The sequence below is a fragment of the Hirundo rustica genome, chromosome 1 (assembly GCF_015227805.2).
Source record: "Hirundo rustica isolate bHirRus1 chromosome 1, bHirRus1.pri.v3, whole genome shotgun sequence".
Lineage (NCBI taxonomy): Eukaryota > Metazoa > Chordata > Aves > Passeriformes > Hirundinidae > Hirundo > Hirundo rustica.
Genome location: NC_053450.1, coordinates 65,935,895 through 65,953,598, shown reverse-complemented (window position 1 = coordinate 65,953,598; position 17,704 = coordinate 65,935,895). Strand labels below are relative to the sequence as shown.

Below are 17,704 nucleotides of genomic sequence, written 5' to 3'. Positions count from 1 at the left end.
AGAAAGATTTTACTATTATCTTACATAGATAAGTAGTACGTTGTTTACTAACTGACAGCAAAAGGCTTAAATGAAACAGGTCCAGTTCTTGCTGGATTTGGACTGGTCATAGAGATGGAGCAATCTGTTGCTGTCATTACGCTTGATGTGTCCAGTATGGGTAAAAAGGGGATGTTGCACCAAACACTGATACAAAATGAAAGCAAAGTTTTCTTCACTGGGACTTTCACACCAGCTTAGTTCTTGATCGTTACATTCATAAGCAATAAAAATAAGGAAAGTAAATTAACAGATTAGGGCAATGAGGGGAATGTGATGCTTTAAGTATTGAATTATTTCAAAGAAAGTAGAACATGAGCTATGATGCTTTTATTTTCCCTTTTGAATCAAAAATCAAAATATTCTCTGAGGCACTAAATTAGACAAGCAGATTTATATTTTGTTTGTTGTGTTTTTATGAGTCACATTAACTACATGGGCATTGAACCAATTTGGAAATTGACTGAAAAAAAAAAATACTGAATGACAAATGCCTTTTTTCCTGCTGAAATGAGACACCAAAAAAAAAAAAAAAAAAAAAAGTTCTTAGATTTTAATGTAGAAATCTTGCAGTGCAATCTTACAAATAGGATGTAGTATCCCTAAGAGGGTAAATATTTTAACAAAACAGAAAAGCTTTTTGTTGTTATCCTTTGACTATTTGTTTTTTTCTTTTCCATAATCTCAGTTGTTCCAGTTATTCTCAGCAGAGCAATATCCAGCAGTACCTTTCTGTTAAAACAGATGGCTATACTACAGTAGGCTTCTCTGCAATGTAGCTTAAAGATGCTGACTGATTTTGCAACACAGTGTTTGTTTCATGTTGCAAGGAAAAAAGGCAAATATCTTTCTAACGTGATCTCTTCGTGTGGGCCATTGAGACTAATAAAATCATATTATAAAAACATTTTTTCCCCTTTTGCCTTTCTCTGCACAACAGTTGGTTATCTATGATACTCATGCATTGCATAGAAAATTTTATCTTGGAAAAATCACTGTATCGTTTCACAAGAATATCTATTTTCCTCAGGAGGCTGGTTTTTCATTCTGTCTAACAAAATAATAGCACATGTATATGCACACGTCTGGCTTGTGTTTATAGTATTTTCTATTGAGGTTTTTCTTCACTGAATGTGAATAAATAGTATTTAGTGTCATGTAAATACAAAAAAAGAAAAAAAAAAGTTTCACATACCCTGTTAAAAATTAAGGAAATAGTAAATGGTTGGAAAACTGAAGAAAAGAAGATGGTAAGAGCTTAAGACTAATTGACGTCAATGGCTGAGTGTGTCTGGCAGAGTTTGGGAGAAATTTCAGTCAGTATGAATTTGATAGTCCTGTGGCTTGGTTATCTCATCTTCCAATTCTTTTTTTGCATTCTGAGGAGTCATAATTTCATGGTGATCTGTGCCAGCAGCAAACTATACTATGTTCAAGCAAATACATTTCCTCCAAAAGTTAGTAGGAAGCAAAGTGCAACAGATTTGTCAATACTTACTCAAGTTCTTGCTGACAGGTCATGTCTTCCTCAAGCCAGGGGGCTTGTCCTGATTTTGGAGGGTGCCATCACAAACTGTTAGATGCAATTGGTCCAGCTGTAGCTTTTAGTGCTTAAAATGACAAATCAAATAAGGTCACAAGTGGATCAAGCTCTTCTGGATCTCGCTGCATCAGTGTAAAAGGTTATAGCATCCTGTGGGCTGTGCCATCCATCCTCCAGAGGGCAAGGGCCCTGGAGCAGGAATAACAGAGGAGAGCATGTATCAGCTTCTTGACCACAAATCACAGCCCAGCGTGTGAAGCCCATGCTTCGGCTACTGCTGCATTCATATTCCAGGCTGTCAGCTAGAGCCTCTGAGGAACAGCCAGCTTGCTACAGGAAGATTAACATCCAGGGAAAGTGGGAAAAGAGAGGGTTCAACCAGTTGACATTTGCATCTTAAATCTCTGTTGTTCATCTCTTCTTGAGACTTTGGTAAAAGTCCAAAGACTAAGCATGGTGCTGAAATTGAGTTGTATGATTGATGTCCTGTTCCTTTTTTTGTTCTTTTCCTTCCCTATATGTAGCTTTCTTTGCTTCTGCACAGGAAAGGCTGACTAACAGTTTTGAGATTATCATGGCTTCTTCTGTTTTGGAAAGAAAATCCAATGCCTCAAGAATCTTTTGTGTTTTCTTCATAAATAGCGAGAGGAGTACCATCTTCTTTAATCCTGCAAAACACACACATCAGGGATAACTAACTTGTAAAATCTATCCAGAACAATAATTCCCACAAGCTTGAAAAGTGCCTAATAAAGCAGCTTTAACAGACCTTTTACAATAGAAAATTTGTTTGCCCATCATGCTTTAAGAGAGGAGAATTCATATAATAATGCTGAATACAATGAACATTTATTTTCTCCCACTATCTGCCAGTCCAAACATTGTATCCGCCACATACACAGTACTCAGCAGGTTTTTTACAAAACGTCAGATGTTAATGATACAGTAAATTTTTTCTGGAATATTTCCTTAAATCTTTATCTTACCTGTATGGTATTACTCAGTAAATGTATGAGGATTTGAGGATTCATTCTGGAAGTCTTATGTTAGCCTTCAGATTCACTGAATTGGTCTGCTTGAGCAAAATGATAATGCAATGATATTTTCACCAAAAAATTCACCAAAGACAGGATTTTTTTTTTTTTTTTTTTTTTTTTTTTTTCATTTTGTAAGTACTAGCATGCTGATCTTTGTTTCTGGATATTGACATCATGACAGGATTTGTGAAAATTCTGTTTCTAAAATACTGCCAAGCTTTGTGACTGAAAAGCTTATGGGCCATATATTGTCCCTTGGGTGGACTCAGAATTTTCAATGGAAAAATTAGTAGATTCCTCACATATAGTTATGGAAAGGTTCCTCTAAAGAATATGTTCCGATGGGATTTCTCAAGGAGTCTAAAGGAATGAAGTGCCTTGTTGATTTATCTGTATAAAATTGTGTTGTCAATCAGTATTTTCATCCCCACAGCTGTTAGAGAGGAGGGCAAAACTCCCTTTTGATGCATAAATGCCCTGTAACTTAAATCACAGTTTGTTGGAACGCACATGTCAGGCAGGCATGGCTGATCATATTAATAAGCACACTGGCTCTGCATACATTTTGCCTTTTAAAACTTGCTATTAAGCAAAGAAGTATGGCCTCCTTTTTTTTTTGTTTTGTTTTGGGTTTTTTTGGGTTTTTTGCGTTTGCATTTGCATTTGCATTTGCAGGGTGAGAGTGAAAAGTGAAGGCTGTAGGAGAAAACTTCACTTGGAGTTCAGCAACCCTTGGATTTGGCATGGAATGCTTTTCACTCGGCTAATATTTTTTTTAATAGAATACAAGTCACTAATACCTTGTGTGTGCTGGATTAGTAAAATAGCCCTGTCAAAACAATGTCTTCTATGTGATTCTCTTGTTTCAGTTCCCTCTCTGTTTGCTCTGAAGTTGCCAAGACAGAAATGATGACGATTATGGGAGAGTAGGAAAGGGTAAGTGGAAAAGTAGATAAAAGATTGCAAAAAAACCCAACAGTCGTCCTGAGATGTTTATACAGTAGAAAAATATATTTAGTCCTGAAATTATTTAAGCCACCTTGTAAATTTCAATTTAAAATGTCATGTTCCCATTTACATTAATGAGGAATGATGTTTGGCTGGTGTTCCATTTCTTAGCTGTCCTGTTCCTCTCTTCTTTTCCCCCTCCTACTCATTTCATTACTGACTGATTGTCTGAAGGTCTTGCAAGTTGGTGGGTGTGGGTGAGGCTAGCACTGACAAGTGCATGTAACTGGCCTTTTCATTTTTGCTTCTGAGTGCATGTGGATTAGCTGTCACTCTTTCTGGTATTTATACCACTGGCACTGGTAAAGGTACAGGGCTTACTGCTTGAAACGTTTTCCATTTAGGGAAGGCGCTTTTTTAACCACTGAAAAAACAATGCTAATAAAATATGCAAACAAGAGCCTTAGTTATTACAGTAACCACAATAATCCAAGTACAGGCAATAATCCAAAGATAATTTATATTACTGTGTCCCTCCACTTCTGCGCTGCTAGATGGGCAAATTATTTGATTCCTGTGCTAATCCACATAAGCTAGTAGGCATTTTCCATTGAGCTCTACAGTGTACATTTTTTCACCTTTGGAAACCTCTGTGAAGAAGGCAGGGTGCTGGGGTCCAAACAAAGCAGCCCAATTTATACAGGTAGCTTCTTGAGTGTAACTGGACTTGTTGCACAACTACAGCTCAATTATATGAGTTACAGAATACAGCCTGTTCCGTAAATATTTAGAAGGACTAGTTGACTGCAGTATGTTAATTTTGTTTTATTTCACAGTGTTCAGTCAAAGCTGCTTAAGTTCTCTTCAAATGAATATTTTTTTTTGCTTTCTACTGGTTGCAGCCACACATTGCATTATGACAAAATATATATATGTTTAGAAGTAGGCATTTGTCTGAGCCTCTATCTATGTGTAGTCATTCGAGATTATTTTTAAATTTAAGAATAAAATTTTCTGTATTTAATTATTGGTCATGTTTAATGGCAGCTAATGAGGTTTGTTTTTGAGAGGGATATTATAGCTTGGGATTTTTCCATGCATCAGCAAGGTGAAGGAGTTTACATCACCCCACTGAAATAAGTGGACATACCAAATTATTTAATCTCTTGTCTATGCAAAAAGCAGTCTTGTGTTTTGCTTATGTCATTTAAAAATTTAAGAAAGAGAATGAATACTGAAGGACTAACCTGGCTTATGGCAGTACATATACAGACTTATTTCACAGAATCACAGCATCATTGGATTGAGGTTGGAGGGAGTGTCTTGGGATCATAACGTACACCCCTCCTGCTCAGGTAGGCTGAACTAGAGCAAGATGACAAGGACCCTGTCAAGCTGGGTTTTGAAAATCTCCCCAGAATGAGACCCTGCAACCTCTCTAAGCAACCAGTTCCTGTGTTTTTAGCAATTCCCATTGCTAGCAGTTGTTGAATAATGTAGTACAACATATGGCAGGAGTTTAAGATAAGATAAGTTTTAAGGGTGTTGTTTCAAACTTAAGAAATAATGTCTTCAAATGAATACAAAATCACTTGATGGAAATGAGACATAAAAATCTGCACATCTGAACATTACCTTGATCTCAAAAAACATATTATAAAGTCTAATAGAAGTACAGATCATTGTTTTATTTCACATTTTCTACATTTCCTGTGGTTTTGAAGCAGGAGTTTTGCTCCTGGCTGGTACACATAATAGGTCTACATATTTATTTGAAAATATAATGTGGGATTTAGAATAAGAGAGCTTTTTTTTTTTTTTTTTTTTTTTTTTTACCTGTGTGAAGGTTTGGGTTTTTTGCCCTAGTATTTACCTTGGGTTTTCACATATCATATTTCTTTCACTCTATGAATAAACAATTCACATAGTATGTGCACTATAAGGAGTTATTTGATGTCAAGCAGTTTTCTATATCCTACAATTCCTATAGATATTTGGATGTTTGAGAATTTTACATGGGCTTGTAACATTTTCTGGAGCTTGCAAGTTCATTAACAGTATCCACAAATATTTTTTCTATGATAGGTATATAGGCTGTATTATTCTTGCAGAAAATGAGAAAATGTAATATAATTTAAAATAGTTTGGTCAATAATTTTATGTTATTCATTGTGCCCATATATGAACATGTCAGTGTGGAAATTGGTAACAAAAATATTAATGGAATTTTGCAGGGTACCAGGTTTTTTCTGTGCGACATGAAAACTTGAGCTTTTAGGTGATGCAAGAGGATGTAGATTAAGATGAGGATGAAGATCAAATTCAGAGGGAATTCATTGCCAGCCATTAGGCAGGCATTCTGAGATTCCAGTGCAATAGTGCACCTATGCACCTGTGTGGGTGTACAAAGCAATATTTCTCAGTGGAAGCAGGAATAAACAGACCCTGCATGCAGCTAAACAATGCTAATGGAAGGCTTGATCGACACTTTGGGCAGAATGAATGTAGAGAGACACTGCCCTGACTGTGGCCCATGCTTGGTGGCAGAAATGCCAGTTGCAGGTTATGGGAAAAAATGATCTAGGAATCTGAATCTGAACCGACTCAGAATCAGAAAGAGGGGGGACTTCTTGGACAGAAGGGCTTGTTACAGAAAACCTGATCAAACCAAAGACAGCTATTTGTTTTTCTTCATTTCTTTCTGCTGCATTTGTAGAAGCAGGACTTGTTGACCTTTTAATTTTTTCCCTTTTGTGTGTATGCAAGCAGCATTACACTCACACCAAAATGCTTACTTTAGGAGATAAAGCATAAAGGCTGCAGTTTTAGATAATGTGCTATTTTTGTGTCCACTGCACATCTGCAAACATCTGTTTTATGGTCAGATCTGAACAGCCTGTATTGAATGACTGTAGAGTTTTACTGAAGAAAATGAAACACAGTTATTTCTTCTAGGAGTAAGCCTCTGAGGTGAGGAATGTCTATACAACAGCTAAAATCCAAAGGCTGCATCTGATAAGCTTTCACTGAAAAACATTACCTTTTAAATAATGTCTTTATTATAATAGTAATTATAAATAATGACTTTAGGTGCTGCTCAGTGATTATAAGTCAGCTAGCCTTTGGGCCAAGTTGGAAACTGTGAGGACCCAATATTTATTTCTTTATTACTCCAAGTACCTTAAATATATTCTTTAATCTTTCTGTATAATTAGAGTATAGATCTGTGCTAAGGACTGTGCTCCACTTTGAAAGGAATACTCAGATATTAACAGAATGCATTTGAAAAAAGATTCAGAGCTCTGTGGTTGTTCTGTAGCAGCTCACAGCTCTCCAGGTTTGTCAGGAAGGCTTTTTCCACCCTTTGGACCTTGTTGTGAAATGATATGATAGGGCAAGATGGCAAAAGACCTCTCTCAAATCCTGCCAGAGTAACCATTGATATCTGTTCTCTTTGGGCACTGGGTCTATGTGGGAAAACACAAGCAAATTACTTGTTCAGAAAAAGGGAACCAAAACAGAGAAATGTTCATCCACAGATCCACTGATCCAGTGGGGCTGGGCCAACGACAGTCTGAAAAGACAGTGTGCATTTCTGTCAAGTAGAACTGGATGCCTGGAAAGGCAAATACAGAAAATGAATAGTTCAAGGACAGTGGTTATGAGACAGGATGACTTTTGTTGTGCTCCTCTGGGGTAGCTGACAACCCAAATTCAGTAGTTTCTTTCCTGTCATACCATTGTAGCAGGGAAACAAATAAATTCTGCTTTGTTTAAGAACAGTTCTAGGAATGCTTGATCAATATTCACTTCCTCTTTTTGCCTCTTTGTATGGCTAAGTGATTTGTACCTTTGTTCTGTTACATAGCATCTGTTACAGACTTCGTTGTGCAGTCTTTATCACCTGAGAAATTCATTACTTAGAAGAACACTTTATTTGATCCACATGGGACTGTCAACAAAAGGATGTATCTTTCTTCAGAGTGCAATCTAAAGTTTCATTTTATAAAATAACCATGTCAAATTGCACAGAGGAGAGATGGCTAATGTACCATTAACAAGTTAATTGCAATTGAATTTTTTGCCCTGGAATGCAAATGAGAGGGAAAGAACAATCCCTTTTCTTATACAGTACACCAAATCTGTCACCTGTATTCTTGTCCTTTCTCGGACCGTTTTTAGCCCTCAACAGTGATATGCCACTGTCTATGGTCACGTTGGGTAGAAAGCAGGAAGAACACCTAAATAATTGTTTAACACCTCAGAGAGTTGTGAAAGCTTATCTCTACCTACCCAAGTGTCAAGTGGCACAAAGTGGATGCGCTTGCTCCATTCAAAAGTACGGAGCAATTTTAAGCTTTACAAAGCCCCCCCCAGGGTTTAGCGAGGAAAACCTCTTGTGACTCAAGCGTGTGTCAGCTAACAAATTCCTGCACAATTTACACTGAGCTAGGTACTTCTCTTATTGTCTTACCTTTTAAGCATTGCACAAAGTGCAAACACCTCTCCTCTTTCTCCCAGAATTATGTGATATGTTAAAGAGATTATATGCACTTGGCCTCTTTGAACTTCTTGAAATTTGCAAGCCATCAAGGCCCCTCTGGATGCCACCCCTTCCCACCAGTGTATCAAACTGCTCGGTAACACCTGGAAGCTTGCTGAGGATGCACTCAATACCGCTGTCCCTGTTGCCAATAAAGATGTAGAACAGTGATAGTCCCAATGCCTATCCCTGAGGACAGCACACATCACTGGATTCCATTTGGACATCAAGACATTAATGGCAAGTCTTTGAGTGTGACCATACAGCCAATTCCTTATCCACTGAATGGCCTATCTGTCAAATCCCTGTCTCTCCAGTTCAGAAACAGGATGTCATGTGGAACAGTGCTCTGCACAATTCCAGGTAGATGATATCAATTGATCTTCCCTCATCCACCAATACTTTATTCCCATCAGAGAAGGTCACCAACTTTTTTAGACTTTACTTGGCCTTAGAGAAGCCATGCAGACTGTCACAAATCACCTTATTTTCCATATGCCTTAGCATAGTTTTCAGGAGAATCTTTTGGAATTATCACATTCTGGAGTATTAAAATTTTCAGTTCCCTTTAGTAAAGGCCATTATTTTTTCTGTCACATGTCAAAGAAAAGATAACATTGAGTTCCTGCACCTTGTTGAATCTCCCTGGGAAAAAAAAAAAAAAAAAAAAAAAAAAATATTCTTAAAGGGCTTCTCTATATATTTCCATCTGTAACATATGTTTATGGTGTTTGTATTAGCATTTAGTATTGGCTGAAAGGATACTGTGGATAAATATATCTGCAGAATATCTTCCACTTATTATACTTTCTTCCAGCATCTAATGCACCATCTATGTTTTAAGATTAACTCCAGGGAGCAGAGGAGTACCTCATAGCATAATTTTCCCATCTTCTCTCTCTCTCTCTCTCTCTCTCTCTCTTTCTCTCTCTTTTTTGTTGTTGTTGTTGTTGTTGTTGTTGTTGTTTTTCCCCTCCTTCCCTTCTTTAACTTCTGTAAAATTCATTAATGAATTTTGGAGCTGATCTCCTGCTAGCAATTCCAAACACACAATGCCTAAGCAAAAGTCTTGATCCTGTTCATCTTCTTTCAAAGTCAACTTTTCTGAAATAGGATGCTTTTGTTCAGAGAATCTTACTTGTATACTACTGTGCTTCTCAAATAAATTACTCTCTTGAGATGGAAGGGGAAGATAATGTAAGGAAAACTGCCTTTGAAATTTCACAATTCCCAAGATTTTGAGGGGTAGAGTTACTCATGCAGAACATTCATTTTATCATTGCTCTTCACAGTGTCTTTCAAACCAAAGTCTTCGCTGGTTTAGCTACTGCATCAGACTAAAAATTTATGTGGCAGTAGCAATTCTGTGTTGAAATCTTTCACAGCAGACTTCTTTACCCATGTGACTCAGCTGTTGATGCTGTCAATATGGTAGCTTGATACATAGCATTTCTTATAAATTGTTATTTTCTAAGATTGCATTTCTGTCTAAAGTCAGCATAACACTTCTTGAAGGGAGCAGTTTAGTTATGCACCAGAAGAGAAACACTAAAAATCTTTGAAAGGCCAAGTTCTTAGCTAAACCAGAATAATGCAGGGTTTTTTCCCATAAATCTTTAGATGCCACTTAAAATCGGCCTTTTGAAGTAGCCCAGCTGCAGTCTGTTCTGTAGCTAGTGTGACTACAGGCATTTACCCTCCCAGTTTTCAGGTCTTAGTCATAGGCAACTTTATTTTCCACAAGATCAGAAGGCTAGACATCATTCTCGTTGCTGTGAATTCAAGGTATTTCCCACAGAAAATTATGTACTGACAAAGTCCAGAGAATTATTTTCTTTCTCCAAAGGAGAATTTTTTCATTCAAGTAAAATGTCTTAGGGACTTTTAGGTTAGGGTTTTTTTGCCTTACCATGGGAAGTTTTCAAAGGCAGAAGGATGTATTAGACCTCTCTGATTTTCACTGAGATGATGTGTCCAGTGAATAGGCTCCTGAGTTTTCTCTAGGTCTTTGAAAACTTTCCACATGATTCTTTTCATTTTTTGTGCATCCATTTCCCTGTCTGTGCTGCTTTTCAAACCTCTATAGAAATGCTCACGGGAACCTGGAGGAGGTATGTGCTCTACAGTCAACTCCTAATTGCCCTACTGGGTCCATCTCATTAAATGTTATGTCTGATTATCCATCTGTATCTTGGCCTTCAAACATAAAACGTGACCTTGGGCTGTGATCCATCTGCTAACTAGACAGGATCAGATTTTACTACAGCTTACACAGGAGATCTTCAAGGGGAAACTAAGGTATCTAAAAAAGGTTTTTAATGATTGGGTAGGTGACCTCAGTGAGCCACAGGATCAAAGAACCTGATATGTGCTATCTCACTATTTTGTGAAAGAAATAGCTGCATTTTACACCAGTTCCAACCATTAAATGCTTGATGCACTTTTTTCCAAGAATTGGTTATCAAAGAACATAAGCTTTACCACTGCATATCAAAGTGCTCAAACCCATGTGCAATTAACTAAACTGTCATTCTGTCCCTTCAGGAGAAGTAAAACCTGTGACTAGTTCTCAAAATTGCTATGGTTTTGGTAATCATAAATTAGTAAAAATCATCTAGTGGTTTCTGTGAAGGAAAGTTCCTCCATAGGATAAATGGGAACACCAAAACCCTTTGTTGACAGCAGCGTAAACCATTTCTCCTGGGGTTTGGTCATATGAAGTGCTCCCTACATGCCATTGTTCACATAGAATACATTCATGGTGTTCTAATGAGTAGATATTTGGCTTCAGGAGACTTAAAATATGTAAAATTATGATTTAAGAAAAATTCTGGTTTTATCAAATACCTACTAATGAATAGTAACTCCATCTTCCAAGTGACATACTAAACATGATACTGTCCCCTTACACAATTGACAAGATGTATGGAGCTAGAAAAATGCCTCCATTGTGACTTCTACTTTAATAATTTTCATTATTTTAAACTTATGAAGTATTACCTTATTAAAAAAAAAGTTGAAAATCTAGGCTAACAACATAAGTGATAAGAACAGTATTTATTGTTATATATGTATGCATATACATATGCATACATATACAAACACATACTTGTATGAACACAATAGCTGTCTAAATGAAAAAAAAAATGGAGCAACCAATTCTAATAATGATAATCAATTATCAGTTGAGGAGTAGACCTTGGGAGTAAGGGGAAAAACAAATTTGTGGTGTGCTGTGGTTGAGGAGTAATGAAGCACGATACAATGATTTTCTTTTCCTCTTGAATCAACTAGCCAAAACATGCTGTTAACCCACAAACATGCCACTCTTTAAAAATAATGCTCCAGAAAGAAAATATTTCCCATGTAGGTGACTTCAACCTACCAGACATCTTCTGGGAACTTAATACAGCAGAAAAACAGCAATCTAGAAAGTTTTTAGAGTGTGTGGAGGATAACTTTTTGTCACAACTGGTGAGCAAGCCCACCAGGGGAGGGACTGTGTTAGACCTATTGTTCACAAATAGAGATGGATTGGTGGGTGATGTTGAGGTTGGAGGCCGCTTGGGGCACAGTGATCATGAAATTATAGAATTCTCGATAATTGGTGAAATAAGGAGAAATATCAATAAGATCTCTACACTGGACTTCCGGAGGGCAGACTTTGGCCTATTTAAGAGACATTCAGAGAGTTCCTTGGGAAACAGTCCTTGAAAACAAAGGAGTCCGGGAGAGATGGGTGTGCTTCAAGACGGAAATCTTGAGGGCACAGGAACAGACTGTCCCTGTGTGCCGAAAGATGAGTCGACGAGGCAAACGTCCAGTCTGGATGAGCAATGAGGTTTTGAAGGAACTTAGAAATAAAAAAAAGATGTATCATCTTTTTAAGGAGGGACTGATTTCTCAGGAAGTATTTAAGGGAGCTGCTAGGGCATGTAGAAAAAAAATCAGGGAGGCCAAAGCCCAGTTTGAACTTAACTTAGCAACTTCTGTTAAAAACAATAAAAAAAGTTTTTACAAATATATCAATGATAAAAGGAAGGGTATAACCAACCTTGGTTCCTTATTGGATGAGGCAGGCAACTTAGTAACTAAAGATGAGGAAAAAGCGGAAATGCTTAATGCCTTCTTTGCCTCAGTCTTTATTGGTAGGACAGCTTATCCTCAAGACAACTGTCCTTAGGGGTTGGTAGGTGGTGCCAGGGATCAGAATGGTCCTCTTGTTATCCAAGAGGAGGCAGTCAGAGAACTGCTGGGACACTTGGATATTTATAAATCAATGGGACCAGATGGGATCCACCCTAGGGTGATGAGGGAGCTGGCAGATGAGCTTGCGAAGCCGCTCTCCGTCATTTATCAGGAGTCGTGGCTCACTGGCGAGGTTCCAGGCGATTGGAAACTGGCCAATGTGACACTCGTTTACAAAAAAGGTAGGAAGGAGGATCCTGGTAATTACAGGCCAGTTAGCCTGACCTCAGTACCAGGTAAGATAATGGAGCAGTTCATACTGAGTGCTATCACACAGCACTTACAGGATGGCCAGGGTATCAGACCCAGTCAACATGGGTTTACAAAGGGTAGGTCATGTCTGACCAACCTGGTCTCCTTCTATGACCAGGTAACTCGTCTGGTAGATGCAGGAAAGGCTGTGGATGTTGTCTATTTAGACTTCAGCAAGGCCTTTGATACTGTCTCCCACAGCGTACTCCTAGATAAGCTGGCAGCCCACGGCTTGGACAGGAGCACTCTTTGCTGGGTTAGGAACTGGCTGGATGGCCGGGCCCAGAGAGTGGTGGTGAATGGGGCAGCATCCAGCTGGTGACCAGTCACCAGTGGTGTCCCTCAGGGGTCTGTATTGGGACCAGTTCTATTTAATATTTTTATAGACGACATGGATGAGGGCATTGAGTCCTTCATTAGTAAATTTGCAGACGACACTAAGCTGGGAGCTTGTGTTGATCCATTGGAAGGGAGGAGGGCTCTGCAGAGAGACCTAGATCGGTTGGATGAATGGGCAGAGTCCAACAGTATGAAGTTTAATAAGTCTAAGTGTCGAGTTCTACATTTTGGCCACAAAAATCCCCTACAGCGTTACAGGCTGGGGACAGTGTGGCTGGACAGTGTTCAGGCAGAAAGGGACCTGGGGGTGCTGGTCGACAGCCAGTTGGATATGAGCCAGCAATGTGCCTTGGTGGCCAAGAGGGCCAATGGCATCCTGGCCTGCATTAGGAATTGTGTGACCAGCAGGAGTAGGGAGGTCATTCTTCCCCTGTACTCGGCACTAGTGAGACCACATCTTGAGTACTGTGTCCAGTTCTGGGCCCCTCAGTTTAGGAAGGATATTGAGATGCTTGAGCGTGTCCAGAGGAGGGCAACGAGGCTGGTGAGGGGCTTGGAACACAAGCCCTGTGAGGAACGTTTGAAGGAGCTGGGGTTGTTTAGTCTGGAGAAGAGGAGGCTTAGAGGTGACCTTATTACTCTCTACAACTTCTTGAAGGGAGGTTGTAGACAGGTGGGGGTTGGTCTCTTCCACCGGGCAGCAACTGACAGAACAAGGGGACACAGTCTCAAGCTACATCAGGGAAGGTACAGGTTAGATATTAGGAAAAAATTTTTCACTGAAAGAATAATAAAGCACTGGAATTGTCTTCCCAGGGAGGTGGTGGAGTCACCATCTCTGGATGTGTTTAAAAAAAGACTGGATATGGCACTTAGTGCTATAGTCTAGTTGAGGTGTTAAGGCATAGGTTGGACTTGATGATCTTAGAGGTCTCTTCCAACCTCATTATTCTGTGATTCTGTGATTCTGTATGTGTCTCAGCATAGCAGGTAATAACACCAGAGGACAAAGAAATGGTACACTAAGTGTCTTACTGATGATTCATTAGTTACTCCTGTAGCACTGCAAAACTATAGACTCAGAGTCACACAGAAGACCACCGTGTGAAGCTGGTCTAGATTAACTGGATTTGCCCATATCTTTCCTGTGGTGGTTAGGTCAGACTCTTACAGAAATCCTCAACATTTTATTACACACTGTAATCCTCGTGGATGACATAGTAAAACTGTTTTTTTTTTTTTTTTTTCTGTGCCTCTTAATCCTTTCTTCACTTAGTTCCCTTTAAAAGTAAGAACTGTTTCTGTCAGCAATCATGTATTGTAGGGAACTGCAAAGCATGTTAATTGAGGGTGGTGGGAAAAGTCTGCTTGAAAGGTGAATGAAGTGTTCTCTGCAGTGGATACTTTACAGCTGGCTTCTTGAACTCAGCAAAGTAGGGGATGTTCCCAAAATAGCACTTAGAGCTTAACAGATACAACTGGTCCAATTCAAATGTGACATAAATAGGAGCAGACAGAGGGAGTAAGCAACTCTCATGGTGCTCGTGCTAGAGTTAACAGTGGCATCACTTGAGTAGCAAAGCGATTGGAGAACAGAGCTGAAACAGGCAGGCTGACTTGTGAGAAGAGAAATACAGAGTGCAGGACTGTTCCTGGAGGACAGGCAGTTGGGAAAGAATATAGGCAGTATCTAGGCCAGAGTATGTATGATCCTTGAAATGTTTGTGTGTTCAAGGCCAGGTCTGATGGGACTTCAAGTAACCCAATCTAGTAGAAGGTGTCCCTTCCCATGACAGTGGGGTTGGAACAAGATGATCTTTAAGGTTCCTTCCAACCCAAACTATTCTATGATTCTGTGATGAATGCCTCCATAGGTTCTTCCAAGTTCATCTTTGTATAAGCAGTGATCTTAATCAGTGGTATTTTCCCATGGATCAAATTTGGCTCATGGGCCAAAGAAGAAGCCCAGCACAAGGATGTGAAAATCTCTCTGTGTGTTACCTAGATGGAGGTGCTTATGGTGCCAGTCACTGCCCCTCACTGAATATACTAAGTCTTCCTCTTTTACTGCGGAAGGCCAGATTTTTTTTTATTATTATTATTATTATTTTTATTTTTTTTATTTTTTTCTCCCCCGACTGTTTTCTGGAGCTGAGATCTACAACTGTTTGGAAACTAATGTATGCACATTCCTGGTCACGATCTGCCCCCCTGCTAAGTTTGGAACTTAGAAATTATCTACATGCAAAAAGAAAAAACCCAGCGCATAGCATTTATTATCACACTTTAAAATTTCATTGAGAATGCTTTCATCTGGTGCAGTATTGGTTCTGACAGCCCGAATGAAATCTGCCTGTAGTGGATGTTGCCTGTTACTGGATAGAAACATTAATTAGGTCTAGTATGTGCTGCTTCAACAGACAATGAAAAAGATAAACTATTGATTGCAATCAGATGCCAAAACAAAAACATTGCAATAATGTTATGTATTTGCATAGTTATCCCAAATCTGTGGACAATATGAAAAATCACTTTTAATGCATATACAGATGAGCATGAATTTAAGTAAAGGGCCTGGGTAGACAGATACCAAGCACTAACAGATTGTGCGGTGACTTCTGACTGCTTTTGTACTGAATATAAGAGTCATCCAAAGCCTGGAAAAGCCAAAAGAGGAATCTTGATTTTAAGCTTGATATTGAGTGGGCAACTGCTTTTGGGTAAAAATGTCCCTTTGTTCCCAGATGAAGGTTTTGGTGGAGTTTCTATATGAAATTCTGCCTCTCTAAGAAAGATTAGAGTTTCTTTCTCCAGCATAACTGAGTGGCAGTAAAAGTCCTAGGCAAAGCCTTCATGGCACTTAGTCCTCTCCAAAACTCTTTGGAAATTGTAATTTCCATTTCACCAGCAATTCCAATATATTCCAGTTTATTAATTTCCAAAAAAAAATACAACACCAAGCAACACTTTTTCATTCTGTCTCTGAAGCAAAGCTGGTGGAAGAAAGAGTGCACAGAAATATTTATATAAATAAATATTTAATCTTTTTCTGTTCATTACTATCTCTGTCTTTAGTATGTACATATAATTGTATGTTGCTGTGCAATGGAAGTGCTCTGATGAGCTGACCTCTTTCTATCTGTATTCATCAGGACCAAAAGATATAATTCTGGAAATCTAAACCTGTCCCATCATAATGCTACATAGGTTTTGTCCCTCTAGTATCTGTATAGAACCTCCCAATGACTCCAGTGGAAACAGCACTGAGACATAAATTCCCTAAAATTTTAAATTTAAATGAAATTCCAAAACAATGTTTCACCTTCCTCTGTTCCAAAATGGACTAATATATTGATTTTGAAGCCAGAGTTTGGATAATAAATCACAGATTAAGTGTGAGGGGTTTTGGAGACAGAATTTAGAAGTGCATCAGTGGGAAAACAGTTTAGGCAAATTGTTTATATTGTCTGCCAACAACTGCTTGGGTTTTTTAAGTCAGCTTTACTGATGTTGCTAACTTAGAATTAAATATTGTAAAATGACATGATGTCTGTTCTGTGGGGTGAGAGGAATGCTCGTGTGAGAGCACCACTTATTGTGGAGCAGTTGATGTATTTGTGAACAGTTTAATAGTTTTGTCAAACAACATAAAAGTGTTATTCAGGATTTATTAGCAGGAAATAAAATCCAAATTGAAATTAGATTTTTAAATAGCACAAAATTCCAACGCTTTTTATGTCACCACTAAAGAACCCTCACATCCTGTTAAATAGGAAGCCTTAAAGCTGCAGTAGTATCTTCAAGGCAAAATCAGGGATATTATTTACTCAAGCCAGACTTATTTCTGTGTTACTGCCACTGGAAAATTAATAACTATTATTCTCTATATTGTCTTTGTTATAAGTTGGTTGCAGTTATTGATAGAAACACTGAGTTCACCATATCCTATTAAATAGGCCTGTAAGGGGTTCAATTCTGACACCTTTTCTTGAAAGGGGTTCTTCTGACACCTTCCATCTTGAAATATCAGTGAGGTTTTAACTCTGTAACAATTCACTCGCAATTTGAGGTAGTTTCAGGACATTTACATCAAATCTTAAAAGCATAATCCTGAAAATTCTCATAGGTCAAATTATGGTTATTGACTTCTGAAATAAAGATAATAAATGTCTCTTTTTTTTTCTGTTTCGGAATGGAATATTTATGACCTAACTCAATTTTCCCCTCTTATTTGATCCGTATCATCAGCTTTAAAGGGAAGCAACAGACAGGGTTTAACCAGTGGGTACATAATGTTGAAAAGTGGACGATTCCACTTGTATCATATTTCACATTTTTGCTTCCATGTCTGCCAGTCAGTTTTTGCCCTCAACTTTCATGGTTCAACATTGCTTGTAGCTTCATATAGTCCATTTTTTGTTTCTTTTAAAGACAAATTTATCTCTCAGGGCTCACACTTGCTCTGGCTTTAACTAGTTTTATGACAAAGGAAGGTGATGCAGGCAGTAACCTCATTAATATAGCAGAGAACCTTTTAGTAGAGTGTGAAGTTCTTGGGTCAAGATAAATTATGTTTTTATTAAAATTAACCAAGCAAACCATTTTCTATAGGTTGGGTTGCATTAAAATATATTTTTCATCCTAAAACGCTAGTGCAGTCACTCCCTAATCTAGAATTAAAATAATCTTAGGAATTGCTGGCATATTATCAATAGACATAGAAGAGAGCTTGTTTGCAAGCTTGTGAAAAGAATC

General features: G+C 38.3%; 1 protein-coding gene across 8 annotated transcripts in view; it reads left to right on the top strand.

Annotated features, from left to right (window-relative positions):
* The window catches only part of LOC120751994 (poly(rC)-binding protein 3-like), a 501,663-nt gene that overhangs the window by 69,584 nt on the left and 414,375 nt on the right, over positions 1–17,704 (top strand). For all 8 annotated transcript variants that reach the window (XM_040062607.2, XM_040062663.2, XM_040062626.2 and 5 more), the window contains exon 2: positions 3,489–3,555. The gene's annotated coding sequence lies outside the window, so the exon portion shown is untranslated. The remainder of the gene's footprint in view (positions 1–3,488; positions 3,556–17,704) is intronic.